Here is a 25,518-nt window from a genome sequence, read left to right as displayed (position 1 = left end):
CAACTCTCACATCCATGCATGACTACTGGAAAAACCATAGCTTTGACTAGACAGACCTTTGTTGGCAAAGTAGAATGTCTCTGCATTTTAATATGCTGTCTAGATTGGTCATACCTTTTCTTCTAAGGAGCAAGCCTCTTTTAATTTCACGGCTGCAGTTGCCATCTGCAGTTATTTTGGAGCCCCCCAAAATAAAGTCTGTCACTGTTTCCAATGTTTCCCCATCTATTTGTCATGAGCTAAAATATTACATTAATTTTTTAAAACTATGTGTGCAGGTAGGTTATATCAGCTATGAATTATATTTCAAGATAGTAAATGTGGAATGATACAATATTGTTCTGAAAGGAGATGTTAGTTCTGAAGACTGGGTCTGCTTTAAACTTGAAAGGATTGGATGAGGCAGTGCTAGCAAGTGATTAACATAATATCTAGTACATGGTAAGTGCTCATGTATAGTAACTATTCTTACCATAAGTAAGGACTGGTTGGATTGGATACCAGTGTTAAGTCAAGGCAAATAGGTGTTCTGAGACCAGTAAGTCTGTTTCTTACCTGGGAATGCAAATCTGGGCCAGCCCCATGCTTCAGGATGATGCATCCCATCTACTTCAGGATGATGGTGAGAGCAGCCTGGAAGTTCTGAACTTAACCTTGAAACCTTAAGAGAAGAGGGAGATGGAGGAGATAGGAGCCAACCTGATCTGGGAATATTGGGAAGATTAGGAATTAGATTTAACACATTGCTTCTCAGTCCACATTGGGTAAATAGTAGTGCAGTGGGTGTTTCTGTTGCTAACTACTATTACTCTTATTCTCTGAGTGTCTGGTTTAGCCATCTGGTTGCTGTGCAAATCCCTTAAGTGTTTTAGTTCCTGTGTTACTAGAGTTCATTATTAAAGGAGAGGAAGCTTCAAGCAGCATTTAGAAAACAAGCTGACCTGTCCATTTGGGGGATGACTACAGTGGACCTGAAGTCTGTGCCATGTAACTGGTATATAACTGTAATGCACCAGAGCTGTTCAGCAGGAACCCTACCACTACACCCACTACCAAATTCCCATTTGGCTCTTGTGACTGCTTCTCAGGACTAATATATCAGCAGTACTTTTGGCCAATGAAAGAAACAGGTGAATGCTTGAATAAGAATTCTGAGACATTTCATGGGCTAGATGGCATTCCGAGATATGGTGACTTTCTTCCTGTACGCTAACCCCAGGTATTATAAAACAATTTCGTAAGAACTAGTTATGTACCAAGTGTAATAATAGACATATGTTTTGGTCAGTGTAAGAAAAACATCTCTTTCTATACCCAATCTTGTTGCTGCTACTGCTGCTAAGTCGCTTCAGTCGTGTCTGACTCTGTGCGACCCTATAGACAGCAGCCCACCAGGCTCCCCTGTCCCTGGGATTCTCCAGGGAAGAACACTGGAGTGGGTGTTAGAACATATTAAAACCCTCATTTAAGAAGTCTTCTGCGACTTTTTATTTCAAGGCAAGGCAACAATCTGGATGATATTTCTTTATATAATTGCCACCATTCACCCAGCTGTGGCCATTTGCTCTGTAATGTTAGCTAGTCAGAATAATATGTTAAAATATTAAGTTAGCATTTATGTAATTCTTGATGATAATGATAACTATATAAGTAATTAAATGCATGTGAGACAGTATTCTAGGTTATCATACTGAAATAACAATTGACTAGTGAATAGCATTAAACAATTTAGGGCCTAGATATTTCTATTTGAAATCCTTTAAAAATGTAACAGTGTAGAAATCAGTATGGACTAGAAGCATAGACCAGGACATCTGTGTCTTAGAATATGCAGGCCAGAAATGAAAGATGATCCTGTCCCAGAAGCCAATTTACCTCTGAGGTTTGTTTGACTAGAACACTTCAAAAAAAACTGAAATACACACTGTCATTTAGGAATGCATAAGCTTTCAAAATTCTGTCAATTCTGCCATAATATATTTATGTGGCAGAAATATTCTCTCCCTCTGTCTTTTCAATGCTATTTTGGTAAAAATTAAAAAGCTAGGAAATTTCTTTAAGGGTTATTCAGCTTCTTTCCTTTGACTCTTGACTTGTCATGCAAAATATGTTCTTCCCTTTGTAAATGTGCATCTTTCCTAAAAGCTAATTCTGTGTAAAGTACATTCTGGATGGTACAATATCTAGTTTGTTACCAGCTCAGAAAGGAATAGACGATTCCAACTGGGACTCCAAATCTCTACACTCATAATTGAAATATATACTGTACATGGTTCCTTTGCCTTCAACATTAATATCCATCTGCCGAAATGGCAAGGTGCCTGCTCTCTAGCTGATTGGATGGATGCCCTGGAGCACAGGTGCCTGGCAATGATGGGTTTAGAGAAATCCCCGACATAACATTGTTCATGACATTTCCTCTGCAGGACCTCTCTCCTGGGTGTGTGTTACACAGAGGGCTCTCTCTTCCTGTCTGATGTCATAACTGCTACTGGACATCTTCAGAAATGTGTCTGTTCATAGTTAAAAGCAAAAGACAGAACAAGATGACATTTAAAAAGTAGAAATCACAATATTTTGATTCTTGAGGTCTAGCTTACGTTTTAAAAATATGTTCTTCCTTAGAACATCTTAAATGCCAAGTCTTTAAACTCAGAGTGTTCTTCCAGGTATCATTTATTCATTACTTACATTTTATGACCTATGACAGTTGGTGATATAAAGCCAAAAGTTATGCTGTAGTAGTATACATGTGGCAGTATTTTATGAGATGGATGTGTGAAGATTTCAAAGTAAAAGTCATCTTCTGATTATCTCCTTATAAAAGCTATTGGGGCAAACGAATACCACAGAACCTTTTTTTAAAGCTATTAGCCAGTATTCTTTTTGTCCCTGCTGATTATTTCTCTTGGAAGGAAGTACCATATTGGAGTAGCTAATAGATTCTGTGTTTAATCACTCAAGGATTAGGTGCTACAGTATGGAGAAAAGAGAAACTCCATGCATTATCCTAACTGTGGTTTCTAAATTCTAAGCCTTTAGTAGAAGCAAGAGTTTGTAAAGATTAGAGAGATATTTGGGAAAAACAAGAAGAGTGTAGGGCCCTAAACCAAATTTACAGTCTAGGAAACAATTCCCTTAGGTAGAGAAAGGGAGAATTAGAGAAGAAGAAATGAGATATAAATGTGTTAATAGGCTGCCAGTTAACAGTGAGCAGAGTTCCCTATGCTATACAGTAGGTCTTTATTGGTTTTCCATTTAAAATATAACAGTATGTACATGTCAATTTCAAACTCCCTAACTGTCCGTTCCCCTGACCCTCCCTTCTGGTTACCATAATTTCACCGTCTAAGTCTGTGAGTCTGTTTCTGTTTTGTAATTAAATTCATTTGCATCATTTCTTTTTGGATTCCTCATATAAAGGATATCATATGATAGTTCTCTATGTCTCACTTCACTCAGTACTCCAATGAAAAGTAAAAATTAAATAAAAAAAAAAGAAGAAGTCTTAGAGAAGAACATCATTTGCATCCATTCTTGGGTAGAGCCCAGTGGTATCATACTTATAATTATTATAAAATATTTTAGATTTCTTATTTCAGAGAAGAAATAACTGTGAGCTTCCTATAGGTGACTATGAGCCATAGAAAGCTTGCAGAGATACTCACACCTCAGGTTCACTGAGCTGAGGATTATCTCAAGGTTAGACCTTACCTTGTGCCCAAATGGCTCATGGATTCAAGAATTTGTTTCTCTCATTTCTTATGAATTAGAGACTTATAAACCCTCTAAAACTTTGATATAATCTTTAGAAGGAAGGGGACTTCCCTGATAGCTCAGTTGGTAAAGAATCCGCCCATGATGCAGGAGACCCCTGTTCATTTCCTGGGTCGGGAAGATCCACTGGAGAAGGGATAGGCTACCCACTCCAGTATTCTTGGGCTTCCCTTGTGGCTCAGCTGGTAAAGAATCTTGCTGCAATGTGGGAGACCTGGGTTCAATCCCTGGGTTGGGAGGATTCCGAGGAGAAGGGAAAGGTTACCTACTCCAGTATTCTGGCCTGGAGAATTCCATGGACTAAGTTCACGGGATTGCAAAGAGTCAGACACGACTGAGCAACTTTCACACTTGCCATTGCCTTCTCCATAAGAAGGAAGAATGAAACCCAAGACTCACTGAGTACATTTTTCTCTCTTGAGAGGCTTCCAGTTGATTTAAGTTGTTACAAAATATAAAGTTATACTTTTAGTTCATCTGAGCATGTATGCCGGTTTAGTCGCTAAGTTATATCTGACTCTTGGACTCTTGTGACCCCACTGACTGTAGCCTGCCAGGCTCCTCTGTCTATGGGGTTCTCTAGGCAATGGCACCCCACTCCAGTACTCTTGCCTGGAAAATCCCATGGATGGGGGACCCTGGTAGGCTGCAGTCCATGGGGTCGCTAACAGTCAGACACGACTGAGTGACTTCACTTTCACTTTTCACTTTCATGCATTGGAGAAGAAATGGCAACCCACTCCAGTGTTCTTGCCTGGAGAATCCCAGGGATGGGGGAGCCTGGTGGGCTGCCGTCTATGGGGTCACACAGAGTCGGACACGACTGAAGTGACTTAGCAGCAGCAGCAGCAGGCAAGACTACTAGAGTGGGTTGCCATTTCTTTCTCCAGGGCATCTTCCCAACCCAGGGATTGAAACCAGGTGTCCTGCATTGCAGGCAGATTCTTTACCAACTGAGCGATGAGGGAAGTCTCTGAGTATGTATACTAAGACTCATATTAACTAAAATTTATTTATATATTGTGAATTGTTCTAGAAAAGAGTTAAGGACTATTGCAAAACTTTTAGAATTTTCTTTTCCATTTTTGAAACTTTTATTAAAGGTAGTGTTTATGAGATGTTCTCTATTCAGATGGAATACACATCACCTGAGTTGCCCATCCTGTTCACTAGAAACCTAACTCTACAGCCTGATATATTCAGTATTTTAGTTTCACTATCTATCTATAGGCATACCTACAGGAGATTTTAGGTTAGTATTTTGCAAAAGCAAAAGGATTTGTTGATAGTGACCAAAATATACTATAATAACTCTATTTAATCTAGTGCACATATTTATATAGAGTTATTTGCAAAAGTTATGTATTGACTATCAACATCTATTTTCCACTTTCTCTTAGTTAGGAAAATATAATAACCTTAAAAGTGTTATGAAGGAATATGGAATAATCTGAAATGTGTTTACAAAAGTTCTGATCAAGAGAGAATTCCCCTAGTGGGGGCCATGCTTCTCTTGTGCCGTGATATCTGTACTCTAGTTTCAGGTCTTGTGAATGACCTTGTTTTTATTTTTCATCCAACTTTGCTTACAGAATCACACCAAGGAAAACTTTAAGCAGTAAATGGTCTTGGTAGATTTCCATGGCGAGATAATGCTTGTCCCCAGAATTCTTTATTTGCATTCTTAGTGTGAATGGCTTCCTGGTGTTGCTGCTCTACCTCTTTCAGTGGAGAGTTTTTGTGTTTTCACTGAGTCTTCCTGCTCCTGATCAGCATTCTGGGCGCCCCATTGGGGATCTGCAGTGAGAGGACACTTTAAATGCCTTTTGTGGGCAAAATTCACTTTATGTATGGTATAAAATAAAAACAGATTTCCCGCATTACTCAACATCATGAAGATAGTGGGTTAACACAATGTAGGATTCTCTTGCCATCTCTCTCTTTATTTAGTTCTGTCTTTTACTTGTTATGCAAAAGAGGATGGGCATTCTTGTGTTCATGAATTTGGAGAAACATCAGTAAAACCTGGTCCTTGCCTGTGGACCTTTGTTCCCTTTGCTTGTAATTGTGTTATTATATGAGTCAGCCTTTGCCTACCACCTTAGTATCAATATTTTTCAAAAGCTGGGTTTATCCCAAGGAGAAAAGCATTTTCTAATATGATCAAAATTGTTGTGATTTTTCTGAATTTCAAAAAACTCATAAGGGTTCTAAATGGTACTTTGGGGCCTTCTGTTGTATGCTACATTGAACTTGGGAAAAATAGAAAGAAACTCATGGGAATAATTCATAAGACATTTATATACCAAATAATCTAGTTGTATAAATCCATATAACAGGAGAATTCTTGGAAATAATTTCTTTGCTTAATCTTTATGTCAACTTGTTATTCTAAACAAGACCTTTAGCCTCTGATTCTTCCAGTTTAGTAATTATCAAAAAATTAATTATTTGGTAAGTACCAGTAAATTTCTTCTAGTTGTCTTTTCTCTAATGATTTCTTAAAAAATAGAATAGCACTTTGATATACAGTTTCTCTAGATAATCTGTTTCCCTCTTTGAATCTTTAAGTAGAGAAAGGAAACAGGATAATAGAGCATTAATATTTTCTTTTTTAGTATAACAAATGAGATATTTCCAAAATCTGTCCAGTTTATAACACTACATTGAGTATAGTATGTAGTGAATTAATTATATTGATATAGGAAGAGTATAAATAAAATTTAAAGTATTTTTTATGAAAATCTGCCAGTTTTTGGTTTAGAGGTTTAATGTAATAGACAATGCTTTTTATCTGATATTACTATAAAATTTTAAAAAGAGAAAGATTAGAAAAAATCTTTATGTTTATACAGTTTTACTAAATTAAAATGAAGAAGAAAATTAAGCCAGTTATGTGATAATTAAGAGTAAGTCACCTTCTTGAAATATATTATTACAGCAAATAATCTTTCAGGATTTCTTTTTTCTTTTTCATTTTATTCTGTTAACATGGATCTATCCTTTCTATGAGTCTCAGGGGAAAAAATAGCAACAGATAGGATCCAAATATAACAAATTAGAGTTATATTTATAACACAAATTCAGCATAGTCTATTTAGGCAAGACTGACATTGTACTAAAAGCCTGATACAGATTCCATATTTATTTACTTCAGAGCACTGAATCAAGCTCAATGAAAAGTGATTTGTAAATTGCTTATTCAGTGAACTTGAATAAATAACTCACAAATCAATGTCTTACAAGAATTTGGTAACCAGCCTATTTCATCTGAAACTGTAGTACAGCCTATCGATTCCCTTCTCTGGGTAACGGTGCACAGGAAAAATTCAAAAAGAAGCAGGCCATTCTACCTACTTGTTCAATTCCAAAAGAGGGGAAAAATGTGATTGGAGTTTTAAAAACAACTCTCTGAAGATGGCAGAGGAGTAGGACGGGGAGAACACTTTCTCCCCCACAAATTCATCAAAAGAGCATTTAAACGTCAAGTAAATTCCACAAAACAACTTCTGAATGCCGGCAGAGGACATCAGGCACCCAGAAAAGCAATCCAACTCTTCGAAAGGAGGTAGGAAAAAATATAAAAGACAAAAAAAGAGACAAAAGAGGGAGGGACGGAGTTCCGTCCCGGGAAGGGAGTCTTAAAAAGAGAGAAGTTTCCAAACACCAGGAAACCTTCTCACTGCCGAATCTGTGCTGAGCTTTGGAAGCACAGAGGGCAACATAACAGGAAGAAAAAATAAATAAACAATTAAAACTCGAAGATTGCGAGTCCTACGGTAACTCCCCCAGCAGAGAAGCAGCGCAGACGCCTGCACGCGCCATTAGCAAGCGGGGGCTGGGCAGGGAGGCGCAGCACGGGCTGCATCGCTTAGGGTAAGAATCTGGCCTGAATACCCTGAGCACTATCTGAGCGAAATAATTTGGGCTAGCAAACCAGACTGTGGGATATCTACCACGCGAAAAGCCAGCCCTAACCTAAGACCACCAGGCCAGCGCAAGGAACAAAGAACTGAACAGAGATAGCTGGCTGCAGACCTTCCCCCTCCGGTGACAGGCAGCCAGAGCCGGAAGGGGGCAATCGCAGCCCCAGAGAGACATTATCTATAAAACTGTAAGCAGGCTTCTTTGCTAACTAAAACTTTTTGGGGGTCTGGATGGTTAACATCTGCCGGTTTTACACCCAGATAACCGAGTGGCGGGGAGGCGATAAGTCGCAGCATTGGCGCTCGCCAAACACCTCATCACTTGAGCTGCTCGGACCTGGGAAGAGCACAAAACTCAGGCCCAACTGAGTCTGCGCCTCTGAGGACTACTCGAGTGCCTGAACCTGAGCGGCTTGGACCTGGGAGGTACATGCAACCCAGAGCCAGCCTCGGATTGTTCCCGGCGCAACAACCTAGAGCCAGAGCAGTGTGGGCAGGGAGGCTACACGCGCCGTGAGCGGGGGCAGACCCAGTGTGGCTGAGGCACTGCGAGCACACGCCAGTGTTATTTGTTTGCAGCATCCCTCCCTCCCTCCCCACAGCGCGACTGAACAAAGAGAAGAAATACAGCTCCACCCATCAGAACACCGACACAAGCTTCCCTAATCAGGAAACCTTGACAAGCCACCTGTACAAACCCACACACAGCGAGGAAAAGCCACAATAAAAAGAACTCCACAAACTGCCAGAATACAGAAAGGACACCCCAAACTCAGCAATTTAAACAAGATGAAGAGACAGAGGAATAGCCAGCAGATAAAGGAACAGGATAAATGCCCACCAAACCAAACAAAAGAGGAAGAGATAGGGAATCTACCTGATAAAGAATTCCGAATAATGATAGTGAAATTGATCCAAAATCTTGAAATTAAAATGGAATCACAGATAAATAGCTTGGAGACAAGGATTGAGAAGATGCAAGAAAGGTTTAACAAGGACCTAGAAGAAATAAAAAAGAGTCAATATATAATGAATAATGCAATAAATGAAATTAAAAACACTCTGGAGGCAACAAATAGTAGAATAACAGAGGCAGAAGATAGGATTAGTGAATTAGAAGATAGAATGGTAGAAATAAATGAATCAGAGAGAATAAAAGAAAAACGAATGAAAAGAAATGAGGACAATCTCAGAGACCTCCAGGACAATATTAAACGCTACAACATTCGAATCATAGGGGTTCCAGAAGAAGAAGACAAAAAGAAAGACCATGAGAAAATACTTGAGGAGATAATAGTTGAAAACTTCCCTAAACTGGGGAAGGAAATAATCACCCAAGTCCAAGAAACCCAGAGAGTCCCAAACAGGATAAACCCAAGGCGAAACACCCCAAGACACATATTAATCAAATTAACAAAGATCAAACACAAAGAACAAATATTAAAAGCAGCAAGGGAAAAACAACAAATAACACACAAGGGAATTCCCATAAGGATAACAGCTGATCTTTCAATAGAAACTCTTCAAGCCAGGAGGGAATGGCAAGACATACTTAAAATGATGAAAGAAAATAACCTACAGCCCAGATTATTGTACCCAGCAAGGATTTCATTCAAGTATGAAGGAGAAATCAAAAGCTTCTCAGACAAGCAAAAGCTGAGAGAATTCTGCACCACCAAACCGGCTCTCCAACAAATACTAAAGGATATTCTCTAGACAGGAAACACAAAAATGGTGTATAAATTCGAACCCCAAACAATAAAGTAAATGGCAATGGGATCATACTTATCAGTAATTACCTTAAACGTAAATGGGTTGAATGCCCCAACCAAAAGACAAAGACTGGCTGAATGGATACAAAAACAAGACCCCTACATATGTTGTCTACAGGAGACCCACCTCAAAACAGGGGACACATACAGACTGAAAATGAAGGGCTGGAAAAAGATTTTCCATGCAAATAGGGACCAAAAGAAAGCAGGAGTAGCAATACTCGTATCAGATAAAATAGACTTTAAAACAAAGGCTGTGAAAAGAGACAAAGGTGGTCACTACATAATGATCAAAGGATCAATCCAAGAAGAAGATATAACAATTATAAATATATACGCACCCAACATGGGAGCACTGCAGTATGTAAGACAAATGCTAACAAGTATGAAAGGAGAAATTAACAATAACACAATAATAGTGGGAGACTTTAATACCCCATTCACACCTATGGATAGATCAACTAAACAGAAAATTAACAAGGAAACACAAACTTTAAACGATACAATAGACCAGTTAGACCTAATTGATATCTATAGGACATTTCATCCCAAAACAATGAATTTCACCTTTTTCTCAAGCACACATGGAACCTTCTCCAGGATAGATCACATCCTGGGCCATAAAGCTAGCCTTGGTAAATTCAAAAAAATAGAAATCATTCCAAGCATCTTTTCCGACCACAATGCAGTAAGATTAGATCTCAACTACAGGAGAAAAACTATTAAAAATTCCAACATATGGAGGCTGAACAACACCCTGCTGAATAACCAACAAATCACAGAAGAAATCAAAAAAGAAATCAAAATTTGCATAGAAACGAATGAAAATGAAAACACAACAACCCAAAACCTGTGGGACACAGTAAAAGCAGTCCTAAGGGGAAAGTTCATAGCAATACAGGCACACCTCAAGAAACAAGAAAAAAGTCAAATAAATAACCTAACTCTACACCTAAAGCAACTAGAAAAGGAAGAAATGAAGAACCCCAGGGTTAGTAGAAGGAAAGAAATCTTAAAAATTAGAGCAGAAATAAATGCAAAAGAAACAAAAGAGACCATAGCAAAAATCAACAAAGCCAAAAGCTGGTTCTTTGAAAGGATAAATAAAATTGATAAACCATTAGCCAGACTCATCAAGAAACAAAGGGAGAAAAATCAAATCAATAAAATTAGAAACGAAAATGGAGAGATCACAACAGACAACACAGAAATACAAAGGATCATAAGAGACTATTATCAACAATTATATGCCAATAAAATGGACAACGAAGAAGAAATGGACAAATTCTTAGAAAAGTACAACGTTCCAAAACTCGACCAGGAAGAAATAGAAAACCTTAACAGACCCATCACAAGCACGGAAATTGAAACTGTAATCAAAAATCTTCCAGCAAACAAAAGCCCAGGTCCAGACGGCTTCACAGCTGAATTCTACCAAAAATTTAGAGAAGAGCTAACACCTATCCTGCTCAAACTCTTCCAGAAAATTGCAGAGGAAGGTAAACTTCCAAACTCATTCTATGAGGCCACCATCACCCTAATACCAAAACCTGACAAAGATCCCACAAAAAAAGAAAACTACAGGCCAATATCACTGATGAATATAGATGCAAAAATCCTAAACAAAATTCTAGCAATCAGAATCCAACAACACATTAAAAAGATCATACACCATGACCAAGTGGGCTTTATCCCAGGGATGCAAGGATTCTTCAATATCCGCAAATCAATCAATGTAATACACCACATTAACAAATTGAAAAACAAAAACCATATGATTATCTCAATAGATGCAGAGAAAGCCTTTGACAAAATTCAACACCCATTTATGATAAAAACTCTCCAGAAAGCAGGAATAGAGGAACCTCAACATAATAAAAGCTATATATGACAAACCCACAGCAAACATTATCCTCAATGGTGAAAAATTGAAAGCATTTCCTCTAAAGTCAGGAACAAGACAAGGGTGCCCACTTTCACCATTACTATTCAACATAGTTTTGGAAGTTTTGGCCACAGCAATCAGAGCAGAAAAAGAAATAAAAGGAATCCAAATTGGAAAAGAAGAAGTAAAACTCTCACTATTTGCAGATGACATGATCCTCTACATAGAAAACCCTAAAGACTCCACCAGAAAACTACTAGAACTAATCAATGATTATAGTAAAGTTGCAGGATATAAAATCAACACACAGAAATCCCTTGCATTCCTATACACTAATAATGAGAAAACAGAAAGAGAAATTAAGGAAACAATTCCATTCACCATTGCAACGAAAAGAATAAAATACTTAGGAATATATCTACCTAGTACGAGACAACAAAAGAGACTGATGTATAGAACAGTCTTATGGACTCTGTGGGAGAGGGAGAGGGAGGGAAGATTTGGGAGAATGGCAATGAAACATGTAAAATATCATGTAGGAAACGAGTTGCCAGTCCAGGTTCGATGCATGATGCTGGATGCTTGGGGCTGGTGCACTGGGACGGCCCAGAGGGATGGTATGGGGAGGGAGGAGGGAGGAGGGTTCGGGATGGGGAACACATGTATACCTGTGGTGGATTCATTTTGATATTTGGCAAAACTAATACAATTATGTAAAGTTTAAAAATAAAATAAAATTGGAAGATTTAAAAAAAAAAAAAAAAAGGAATATATCTACCTAAAGAAACTAAAGACCTATATATAGAAAACTATAAAACACTGGTGAAAGAAATCAAAGAGGACACTAATAGATGGAGAAATATACCATGTTCATGGATTGGAAGAATCAATATAGTGAAAATGAGTATACTTCCCAAAGCAATCTATAGATTCAATGCAATCCCTATCAAGCTACCAACAGTATTCTTCACAGAGCTAGAACAAATAATTTCACAATTTGTATGGAAATACAAAAAACCTCGAATAGCCAAAGCGATCTTGAGAAAGAAAAATGGAACTGGAGGAATCAACCTACCTGACTTCAGGCTCTACTACAAAGCCACAGTTATCAAGACAGTATGGTACTGGCACAAAGACAGAAATATAGATCAATGGAACAAAATAGAAAGCCCAGAGATAAATCCACGCACATATGGACACCTTATCTTTGACAAAGGAGGCAAGAATATACAATGGATTAAAGACAATCTCTTTAACAAGTGGTGCTGGGAAATCTGGTCAACCACTTGTAAAAGAATGAAACTAGAACACTTTCTAACACCATATACAAAAATAAACTCAAAATGGATTAAAGATCTAAATGTAAGACCAGAAACTATAAAACTCCTAGAGGAGAACATAGGCAAAACACTCTCTGACATACATCACAGCAGGATCCTCTATGACCCACCTCCCAGAATATTGGAAATAAAAGCAAAAATAAACAAATGGGACCTAATTAACCTTAAAAGCTTCTGCACATCAAAGGAAACTATTAGCAAGGTGAAAAGACAGCCTTCAGAATGGGAGAAAATAATAGCAAATGAAGCAACTGACAAACAACTAATCTCAAAAATATACAAGCAACTCCTACAGCTCAACTCTAGAAAAATAAATGACCCAATCAAAAAATGGGCCAAAGATCTAAATAGACATTTCTCCAAAGAAGACATACAGATAGCTAACAAACACATGAAAAGATGCTCAACATCACTCATTATCAGAGAAATGCAAATCAAAACCACTATGAGATACCATTTCACACCAGTCAGAATGGCTGCGATCCAAAAGTCTACAAATAATAAATGCTGGAGAGGGTGTGGAGAAAAGGGAACCCTCTTACACTGTTGGTGGGAATGCAAACTAGTACAGCCACTATGGAGAACAGTGTGGAGATTCCTTAAAAAACTGGAAATAGAACTGCCTTATGACCCAGCAATCCCACTGCTGGGCATACACACTGAGGAAACCAGAAGGGAAAGAGACACGTGTACCCCAATGTTCATTGCAGCACTGTTTATAATAGCCAGGACATGGAAGCAACCTAGATGTCCATCAGCAGATGAATGGATAAGAAAGCAGTGGTACATATACACAATGGAGTATTACTCAGCCATTAAAAAGAATACATTTGAATCAGTTCTAATGAGGTGGATGAAACTGGAGCCTATTATACAGAGTGAAGTAAGCCAGAAGGAAAAACACCAATACAGTATACTAACGCATATATATGGAATTTAGAAAGATAGTAACGATAACCCTGTATACGAGACAGCAAAAGAGACACTGATGTATAGAACAGGCTTATGGACTCTGTGGGAGAGGGAGAGGGTGGGAAGATTTGGGAGAATGGCATTGAAACATGTGAAATGTCATGTATGAAACGAGGTGCCAGTCAAATTTTTTTTTTTTAATAAATAAATAAAAACAACTCTCTTTCCAGCTGCCACTACCACCCTTACAACTAAATAAGTGGGACCTTTCAGATGGACCCTGTGCTTTGGAAGACCTGGATCTGACTTCACTGCATTGCTCTTAATAGAACCAGTAGTCCACAGGGCAAGCAGATGAGTCCATACAGAGCTTATGTTCACTCCTTCTAGACTATGTTTCAAGAACCAGAGACCCTAAGCCCACCTTTAGGTCCCTCCTCCCAAGCATGCACCACATTGCACATTGGGTCGAAGATGTTGGCAAGTGAGGGCAATTCGCAGAAGGTTTGGATAGGGCTTGGGCAGCCAGGCTGAGGTATCCTCACACAGAAGTATGGCATACTTCATGGAACCAAAAGAGAAGGAGAAACTACAGAGATACAGACCTGAATAGGCCCTCTGCACGTGTCATTTTCTAGGGAACACCTCTGAGAAGTCCAAAACTTTCAAATTTGAACCTGGTTTTCTTGATTGTTTCAAAGACACATTTCTTAAAGTAGGAAGATAGTTTATTTAACATTGTGTCAGCTTAACTTATCAAATATTTAGACATATGGCCCATGGGCCATCATTTATACTCTTGCCCCAGACTCATTAATGTTAAGGACAGCCTTACCAGCTATTACTCTCTCTACTCTTTTTCACAGCCAGACTTCTCAAAGTTTTCTTAACTTGCCACAGCCCATTTGTTCATCCTGTGTTTATTTTTCTCCTCACCTGGTCTTGCTTTGGCACTTACAATTTCAACAAATCCCCTCTTGCTTTATTCAAGTGCTTGTGTGCATGCATGTCTTCTTGTTTAAAAAAAAAAAAATCCAGTAAATATAATCTTCTGAACTAATCTTATTCTCTTAGCAATATTTAACAATATTGGAATCTGGCTAATCCAAAGTAAAGGCATCTGCAAATATGTTCTTATACAGTGGAGGGGGCAAGGAAGCTCTTAAATTTCTCTTTTGTAAGGGCACTAAGAAAGCCTTCTTAAGTGAACAATACAAAAAGAAAAGAAAACAATAAAATGGGAAAGACTAGAGATCTCTTCAAGAAAATTAGAGATACCAAGTGTATTGCTGATCCTGTTCATGACACCAGCTGTCTTGCTCTTCACACTGCTCACACTGTTCGCTGAACCCAGGGTAGGCAAGGCACAAACTAAGAGGCTGGAAGAAGACTCGAGGAGCCATAAGAACTGCAGATACGTTTATTCTCTCCTGGCTGATGCAGCAGCCATAGCAGGAGACACACTATAGTCTCTGCTTTCGTGACTGACTCAATGGACACAGCTGTGCATCAGTAAATGCCTCCACTTTCTTGTGGAACTCACAGAGGCATGCTGCACACAACCTGTGACCAAACAAGTACCTTGTGAGGCACATGTGCAGTGCTACAAATGATCTCAGCTGTTCCATAGTCATTGTTCACACATATGGGCAAGAGGGCATGAGAGCGTGGGGTGAGAGAGCCTGGCTGGTGCAATCTTATTAATTTCCCCACACAAAGGGAACATTCCATGCAAATACGAGCATAATAAAGTACAGAAATGGTATGGACCTAACAGAAGCAGACTCTATTAAGAAGAGATAGCAAGAATAAACAGAACTATACAAAAAAGATCTCCATGACCCAGATGTGTGATCACTAGAACCAGATATCCTGGAGTGTGAAGTCAAGTGGGCCTTAGAAAGCATCACTACGAACAAAGCTAGTGGAAATGATGGAATTCCAGTTGAGCTATTTCAAATCCTGAAAGATGATGCTGTGAAAGTGCTGCACTCAATATGCCAGCAAATTTGGAAAACTCAGCAGTGGCCACAGGACTGGAAAAGATCAGTTTTCATTCCAATCCCAAAAAAGAGCAATGCCAATGAATGTTCAAACTACTGCACAATTATGCTCATTTCACATGCTAGCAAGGTAATGCTCAAAGTCCTTGAAGCTAGGCTTCAACAATATGTAAATCAAGAACTTCCGGATGTTCAAGCTGGAATTAGAAAAGGCAGAGGAACCAGAGATCAAATTGCCAACATCCATTGGATCATAATTCAGAAAAAAAAATCTGCTTCTGTTTCATTGACTCTGCTAAAGCCTTTGACTGTGTGGATCACAGCAAATTTGGAAAACTCTTAGATGAGAATACCAGACCACCTTACCTGTCTCCTGCGAAACCTGTATGCAAGAAGCAACAAAACTGGACATGGAACAACAGACTGGTTCCAAATTGGGAAAGGAATATGACAAGGTTGTACATCATCACCCTACTTATTTAACTTATACGCATAGTACATCACACAGAATGCTGTGCTGAATGAAGCTCAAACTAGAATCAAGATTGCTGGGAGAAATACCAATAACCTCAGAATGCATATGAGAACACACTAATGGGAGATAGCAAAGAGGAACTAAAGAGCCTCTTGATGAAGCTGAAAGAGGAGAGTAAAAAAGTTGGCTTGAAATTCAACATTCAAAAAGCTAAAATCATGGCATATAGTCCCATCACTTCATGGCAAATAGATGGGGAAAAATGGAAACAGTAACAGACTTTATTTTCTTGGGTTCCAAAATCACTGCAGATGGTGACTGCAGCCAAGAAATTAAAAGACGTTTGCTCCTTGGAAGAAAAGCTATGAAAAACCGAGATAGCATATTTAAAAGCAGAGACATTACTTTGACGATAGAGGTCCATCTAGTCAAAGCTATGCTTTTTCCAGTATTCTTGTACAGATGTGAAGCTTGGACCATCAAGAAGGCTGAGTACCGAAGAATTGATGCTTTCAAACTGTGACACTGGAGAAGATTCTTGGGAATCCCTTGGACAGCAAGGAAATCAAACCAGTCAATCCTAATGAAATCAATGCTGAATATTCATTGGAAGGACTGATGCTGAAGCTGAATCTCCAATACTTTGGCCACCTAATTCAAAGAGCTGATTTATAGGGAAAGACCCTGATGCTGGGAAAAATTGAGGGCAGGAGGAGAAGCAGGCAACAAGGATGAGATAGTGGGATGGCTTCATCCATTCAATGAACATGAGTTTGAGCAAACTCTGGAAGTTAGTGAAGGACAGGGAAGCCTGGAGTGCTGCAGCCCATGGGTTTGCAAAACATTGGTTAGAACTGAATAACAGCAATAACAGGGCACTAATCCCTTCCAAAGGCCCACATCTCCAGATATCATCACACTGTGATTAGATTTCAACATGTGAATTTTGAGGGGACACAGTCTACAGAAGCTCCACTCCAGACATGGTCCAAACCTACATGCCTAGCCTCATCCAGTGTTAGGTCAGTCTTGTACTTTTCTTCTCTAGATCAGAATTTCTCAACTATTGTCACCACGTGGTAGATTTCCAGACCTAATTCCAAAGAAACCCGTATCTAAAACACACAATAAATACATTATCAAAACTTAAGAAGAAAATCTTAAAAGTAGCAATTTGTTACATCTTAGAAAACCCCCATAAGCCTACAAGCAGATTTTTCTGCAAAAATTTTGCAGGATAGAAGGGAGTGGCATGATATATATTCAAAGTGCTGAAATTAAAAAAAAAAAAAATGTGCCAACAAAGACTACTCTACCAACAAAATTGTCCTTCAGAACTTAAGAAGAGCTGCAGAGTTTTTTGGACAAAAGCTGAAGGAGTTCACCACTAGATGGGCCTTACTAGAAATATTAAAGGAAAATTTTTAGGCTGGAATTAAAAGACACTAACTAGTAACAGGAAAACATATGGAGGTATAAAATATAGTAATGGTAACTATATGGTTAAATTCAGAGCACTCCCTATATTGTAGTAGTAGTGGTTAAATCACTTGTAACTCCAGTATGAAGGTTAAAAGATAAGAATATTAAAAATAACTATCACCTTGGTAATTTTTAATTACTGATTTGTGACATCAAAAACATAAAATATAAATGGGATATAAAAATGTACAGCTTTTGAGTGCATTTGTAATTAAATTGTTATCAATCTCAAATAAACTATTATAAGATGTTTTATGTAAGTTTGATATAACCATAAAGCAAAAAACTACAGTAGATAAACAAAAAATAAAAACAAAGGTAATCAAGCATGCCACTACAGAAAATATCATATCACAAAGGAAGAGAGTAAGAGACAATGAAAGGAACAAATAAATTCCCAGAAAACCAGAGAACAGTTTTCAAAATGGCAGTCAAAAGTCCATATATTAGCAATTACTTTAAATGTAAATAGACAAATTCTCCAATCAAAATACATAAAGTGGCTAAATGAACAAAAAGAAAAAAGAACAAGACACAGCTCTATGTTTCCTATAACATTCATTACAGTATTAATGACTCACACAGAATAAAGAGATGGAGAAAGATAAGGCATGAAAATGGAAGCCAAACAAAAGTTGGGATAACTAGACTCATGTCAGATATAATAGACTTTAAGCCAGAGACTGAATGAGGAACAAAGAAGGCGTAATAAAATGATAAAATGGCCAAACAATCAGAGGGTATAACATTTGTAATATTTATACCAACATCAGTTCAGTTCAGTCACTCAGTCGTGTCTGACTCTTTGTGACCCCATGAATCACAGCACACCAGGCCTCCCTGTCCATCACCAACTCCTGGAGTTCACCCAGACTCACGTCCATCGAGTCAGTGATGCCATCCAGCCATCTCATCCTCTGTCGTCCCCTTCTCCTCCTGCCCCCAATCCCTCCCAGCATCAGAGTCTTTTCCAATAAGTCAACTCTTCGCATGAGGTGGCCAAAGTACTGGAGTTTCAGCTTTAGCATCATTCCTTCCAAAGAAATCCCAGGGCTGATCTCCTTCAGAATGGACTGGTTGGATCTCCTTGCAGTCCAAGGAACTCTCAAGAATCTTCTCCAACACCACAGTTCAAAAGCACCAAAATATATAAAGCAAATAGTAACATATATAAAGGGAGAAATAGCAATGCAGTAATATTAGGGACTTTAGTACCACACTTTGATCATTGGATAGTTCACACAGACAGAAAATCAGATGAAAGCATTGGACTTAAACTATACGTTAGATCAGATTGACCTAATATTATTGGGTAGAATGTTCTGTATATGATAGAAATATATCTTTAATGGATGTCAATATGTTGGTAAAGAATACTTCATCTCCTTTATTTAAAAATTTTATGCTTGATTTTATGTTTAAAAGATATCCAAATAAATATAGAAGTCTTAATTTCTACTATATATAATGCAAATAAGGTTTGGTATGTGATATATAATACCTACAAAAACAATTGTTTTCCTTATTTAAAGCTAAAAATAAAAACAATTTTTGCTGCTTTTGAAATTAGCATTCATTTTTACAAATTAAAAAAACTATAAAACACTATAAATTTCTTTTAAATAACTTGCTTTGAAACAAGATTGAACTTAATTTTTCTAATGATAGCCCTGTATATTTCATTTAAATAAAGGTTATATATTATTTTTTAATTTTTAAATGTATCTATTTTTTAATTGAAGGATAATTGCTTTACAGAATTGTGTTGGTTTCTGCCAAACGTCACATAAATTGGTTTTAACTACTGTTATTTCAACATGAAAATTTATTAACATTGAATTAGCCGTTAATAATTACCAAAACCATTAGCTAAAACAATTTAATGAAAAATAGAGCTTAAGCATGATTTTATAATGACTTGGAAAAATGTTTGCTTCCTGAGTCACATATCTGGATGAAATATTGGCCTCGGCTATTATGGAATTCTTATACACATGTATTATTTTCTTGATCTCTTTTATAAGTCTGTTTGTGAATAAACTAAAAGCAGAATGATATTCACCTCTTTTGCATGTGAAAAGTGCTTATTTTTCACTTCATAAATATGAAAAAATGAAGTTCTTAGACTGAGCATGAGAGGCAAAGAAAGGGCCTGTCACATGCCCAGATACTTCACTGAATGGGAAGGGAAAACTGCTGTTTTGTTCTTCAGTTTCTCCAGGTGGATTTCAGTAAGCCGAGAGATGGCTGATAATCTTCCTCACTCTCAAATCCAAGCAGCTTGGGAAATATTTCAAAGTTTCCTGTTGCAACATGATTTTTTCCCAATGATTCTGTTTCTTTTACAGCCAAACATCTTGTCACCTGAAGTCAAAATATTTTCTTCAGGGCCTTGCAGAGACTTGTCCAACTGGTTCAATGTGATGAAAAATGTTTGCTAAGCAGGTGAGTCTGCAGCTATTCTTTATCACCCAAGCACTTAATAAAATCTGGCCTCCTGTGTCCTTTCAAGTATTCCTGCAATTTACCTTTCAGCTCCCACATCTTATAGATCTACTCCTATGCAAAGTATGTGGGTTTCTGCAGGTAGCAGATTTATATTGTGTGGGTTTCTGAAAAACCCTTAAGTAACTGGTTTGACATCACTGAAATTTTCTTTTCTTTTTTTCCCACAATAAATGCAGAATCTTTTATATTGATCATTGATGGGACACCTATCAATGCAGGTATCAGTATTCCCCTAAGACTTTTGTTTTCAGATATGATGGCACCACGTTAACTAAGGTTTGGCCTTTGCTTGTTTGGGCAGGCTAGATGCAACAGAAAGTTTTCTCGAAATTCACCACCCTTTAGGAATCATACCAATGCTACAATGTGACATCTACCAATGAAATCTGTTGACTCATCAGTCTGTAATTGGAAGCTGTTGTTCTGTAGTTTATCATCCCAAAGCTCTCCAGCATCATCTGCTATGTCCTCAATATGACAACTTATCATACTGTGTTATACGGAATCTTTTCAATTTCTCATACTTGTCAGCATTTTCCTCACTATATAGTTATAGGCTGGTATTATTAGATCTTCACTAAGTGCATAATTGTTTTTAATTTTCTGGTTAATAAGTTCTATTACTAAATAACATGTTTCCTGAGTCTCTTCACTAAACATTATTATTTTTTTTTGAAAATGTGATTTTTTTTTTTAACAAAAGTTTTACTTTAAAATAACCAACTGGTCACTTTTCAAATGGCTGTGATTTGTACTCACATGACTTTCAAATTTTCCTGTAGCCACAGGTTCATTTGCATAATGCAATACAATCACTTGGATATCCAAACCATTGATAACTGGTTTTTATTGTGAAAGTGAACTTATTTTATAGCTCTTCTCATATTAGGACAGGGAAGTGACTCAACAGTTTTCAATTCTTTGCACTAATCTTATCAGAACTATCCATAAACTTAGGCTTAGAATATTCCTCTTCTACTTCACTCTATCTTCAAAAATTGGAATACCAGACATGTTGGAAAACATAAACACTGATAAAGTATGACAGAATGACATTATAAATAATGATTGATAAAAAAATCACAAAAACATATAACCACAACCAGTGCTAACCTACAAAACGATGTTTTCCAAAATTTATACAACACCAACAGAGCCTGAGAGAAACTGAGTCATGACACACAAAAAAACCTCCTCTAGAATAAATATTTCCCTACAGTTTTGTATTTTACCAGTTGAACCAGGTCACTCCAATAAAGCAGTCATTGCACAAAAGAGGGGGACATGAGATGATTTGGGGTGGACAAGCTGATGCCATCGATCTACTGCCCTCTCTTTGGGGTACCACAGTGCCCACCAGTTATCAGTGACCTCCTATAGCTTGTGGAAAAGCTGAGGATGCATTCATTCCTACTGCACTCATTCTGGTGACACATTCCCACTGTACACGATCAGAGCTGCAAGGCGGCTGATGAAATTGTTATTGGGGCCCCTCAATCACTCGGTGTCACTGCAAGTGCTAACACTGTGTGGTATGTGAAGTTTTATAAAGATGCCCCCTCTCCCCAAACTGGTAAAACCGCTAGTGACACCTTGGAGAATCCTAGCATTCCTGGGAAGCTTGGTTGCAAAACCTGCCTTGGTAGCCCTGATTTATTTGATTCCCTGGTTTGTGCCATGTTCTCTCCACTCATGCTCTTCAATTATCATTTCTTCCCCTGCAATGCCTCTATCTCCTTAACTCCCAGTTACTTAAGACTTCAGATTAGTTCACATTCCCCATTAGCCCCTTCGTGGTTCCCTATACTGCCACTCCTAGTACGGAATTGGAGTTATTAGTAATGCCACTATTACTAAAGGTGGGTTTGCCACTATTTTCTTCTATGCAGACTTAGTGACATAATGGCAGGGTCCATGTCTATTGTATTAAATGATAAAATTTCACTCTTCACTACAATCAAAGGCTCCAGGAATTTAAGGTTGACCTTGGCTTTCATGTCTTGGATTTTACTGAGGGACTATATCAACAAATCAGTGAATAAGTTGAAGCCACAGGATTCTAACAGGTGATGGGCATGAAAACTAGGGCAGTACAGTAGATTGTATTGCTGGCTCAAGATTTTCCATGAAGGCTCTGCTAAGCAGGTATGCATTATGCAGACAGACAGGGAAGAGGCCCAAAGAACTGTCACAACCATATCAATTTTTGTTTTAAAAACTGTCTTTCAGGGCATAAATTGCAATAAAATATTGGGACTATAGTCAGAGTTCCAACTCTATCTAACACAAAGTACTCAATTTTCTGGCATGAAATTTGTAATGCCAATTGTGTGGATCAGCATTTGTCAGGCAGTGTTTTGTTTGTTTTTCCTTTCTCAAAATTCTAGAAATAAAATGACCTACTGAGCAAAGAAGGCAGTTGTCTTTCCAACAACACTGGCCTTGAAGGAGGACCTTGGCTATGTTTTGACTATGATTTGTACTATCCTTACAGAAATCATATGCCCTTTTCCTGGTAAATATGGATTGAGGAAATGAGACGAAGTAAACAAATGAGGCTCTGAATTCCAATACTGCATGTATATTTTATTTAAATGATTACAGTGGGGAGTCTTTAAAATTGCTTCCACGCAAAGGCATTCTCTGGCAGAAGGTAAAAACTTCAAGTAAGCAGTTATTAATCTCTTCCCAGAGACACTGTTCTTTAGTATGAAACACTGCCTCTGTACTTTCTAGATCTTGTGCCAAGTTAAGAAATGGATTTTGGAGTTAGAGACTAAATATAAGACTTCTAGATTTGTGATGAATAAGAAGTGTTTCCATTCAGTAGAGTGTAAAAAAGGAACACCTGTTCGTGGTTTAGATCAGGATTTTTGAATTCTGATTAGTCCAAATTCTATTCTCGGATTTCTCTTTTTTAAGATTTTTTAGTTTAAAATATTTTTTCCTTTGAGACATAGTTGATTTATAACGGTGTACAGTAAAGTAATTCACAGTTTTTAAAGATATTACTCCATCATAGTTGTTATAAAATATTGACTATACTCCCTGTGCTTTACAATATATTCTTGCGGCTTATTTATTTTAGACATAGTAGTTTAGACCTTTTAATCCCTTACCCCTATCTTGCCTCTCCCCCATCCCACTGGTAACCAATGGTTTATTTTTTGTACCTGTGAGTCTGGTTCTTTTTTGTTATATACACTCAATTAAGTTCAGTTACTCAGCCATGTCCCGACTTTTTGTGACGCATGGACCACAGCACGCCAGGCCTCCCGGTCTATTACCAATCCCAGAGTTTACCCAAACTCATGTCCATTGAGTCGGTGATGCCGTCCAACCATCTCATCCTCTGTCATCCCCTTTTCCTCCTGCCCTCGATCTTTCCCAGCATCAGGGTCTTTTAAAATGAGTCAGCTGTATACATCAGGTGGCCAAAGTACTGAAGTCTCAGCTTCAACATCAGTCCATCCAATGAACACTCAGGACAGGTCTCCTTTAGGATGGACTAGTTGGACCTCCTTGCAGTCCAAGGGACTGTAAAGAGTCTTCTCCAACACCACATTTCAAAAGCATCAATTCTTCAGCACTCAGCTTTTTTTATAGTCCATCTCTCACATCCATACATGACTACTGGAAAAACCATAGCTTTGACTAGATGGTTATTGGCAAAGTACTGTCTCTGCTTTTTAATATGCTGCCTAGGTTGATAATAACTTTCCTTCCAAGGAGTATGTGTCTTTTATTTTCATGGCTGCAGTCACCATCTGCAGTGATTTTGGAGCCTAAAAAATAGTGTCAGCCACTGTTTCCATGGCTTCCCCATTTATTTGCCATGAAGTGATGGGACTGGAGGCCATGATCTTAGTTTTCTGAATGTTGAGCTTTAAGCCAACTTTTACACCCTCTTTTCACTTTCATCAAGAGGCTCTTTAGTTCTTCACTTTCTGCCATAAGAGTGGTGTCCTCTGCATATCTAAGGTTATTGATATTTTCCCCAGAAATCTTGATTACAGCTTGTGTTTCATCCAGCCCAGCATTTCTCATGATTTACTCTGCATGTAAGTTAAATAAGCAGTGTGACAATATATAGCCTTGACATACTCTTTTCCCAATTTGGAACCAGTCTGTTGTTCCATGTCCAGTTCTAACTGTTGCTTCCAGACCTGCATATAGGTTTCTCAAGAGGCAGATCAGGTGGTCTGGTATTCCCATCTCTTTCAGAATTTTCCACAGTTTATTATGACCCACACAGTCAAAGGCTTTGGCTTAGGCAATAAAACAGAAATAGATGTTTTTCTGGAACTCTCTTGCTTTTTTGATGGTCCAACGGATGTTGGCAATTTGATCTCTGGTTCCTCTGCCTTTTCTAAAACCAGCTTGAACATCTGGAAGTTCACAGTTCATGTATTGCTGAAGCCTGGCTTGGAGAATTTTGAGCATTACTTTACTAGTGTGTGAGATGAGTGCAATTGTGCAGTAGTTTGAGCATTCTTTGGCATTGCCTTTCTTTGGGATCGGAATGAAAACTGACCGTTTCCAGTCCTGTGGCCACTGATAAGTTTTCCAAATTTGCTGGCATATTGGGTGCAGCACTTTCACAGCATCATCTTTTAGGATTTGAAATAGCTCAATCGGAATTCCATCACCTCCCCTAGCTTTGTTCATAGTGATGCTTCCTAAGGCCCACTTGACTTCACATTCCTGAATGGCTGGCTCTAGGTGAGTGATCACACCATTGTGATTATCTGGATCATGAAGATCTTTTTTTTACAGTTCTTCTATGAATTCTTGCCACCTCTTCTTAATACCTTCTGCTTCTGTTAGTTCCATACCATTTCTGTCCTTTATTGAGCCCATCTTTGCATGAAATATTCCCTTGGTATCTCTAATCATCTTGATGAGATCTCTAGTCTTTTCCATTCTATTATTTTCCTCTATTTCTTTACAGTGATCACTGAGGAAGGCTTTCTTATCTCTCCTTGCTATTTTTTGGAATTCTGCATTCAGATGAGTATATCTTTCCTTTTCTCCTTTGCTTTTTGCTTCTCTTCTTTTCACAGCTATTTGTAAGGCCTCTTCAGACAGCCATTTTGCTTTTTTCCATTACTTTTTCTTGGGGATGGTCTTGATCCCTGTCTTTTGTACAACGTCATAAACCTCCATCCATAGTTCATCAGGCACTCTATCAGATCTAGTCCCTTAAATCTATTTGTCACTTCCACTGTATAATCATAAGGGATTTGATTTAGGTCATACCTGAACAGTCTAGTGTTTTTCCCCACTTTCTTCAATTTAATACACTGGTTTGTTGTATTTTTTAGATTACACATGCAGTGATAACATACAGTATTTGTCTCTGTCTGACTTAGTAAAGTAAAAATAGAAGTACCATATGATTCAGATTTCTCTTTGACCTTGGTAATATCTTCTTATTC

This window comes from Bos indicus x Bos taurus, chromosome 2, assembly GCF_003369695.1.
Source record: "Bos indicus x Bos taurus breed Angus x Brahman F1 hybrid chromosome 2, Bos_hybrid_MaternalHap_v2.0, whole genome shotgun sequence".
Lineage (NCBI taxonomy): Eukaryota > Metazoa > Chordata > Mammalia > Artiodactyla > Bovidae > Bos > Bos indicus x Bos taurus.
Note: the sequence above shows the minus strand (reverse complement) of the source record.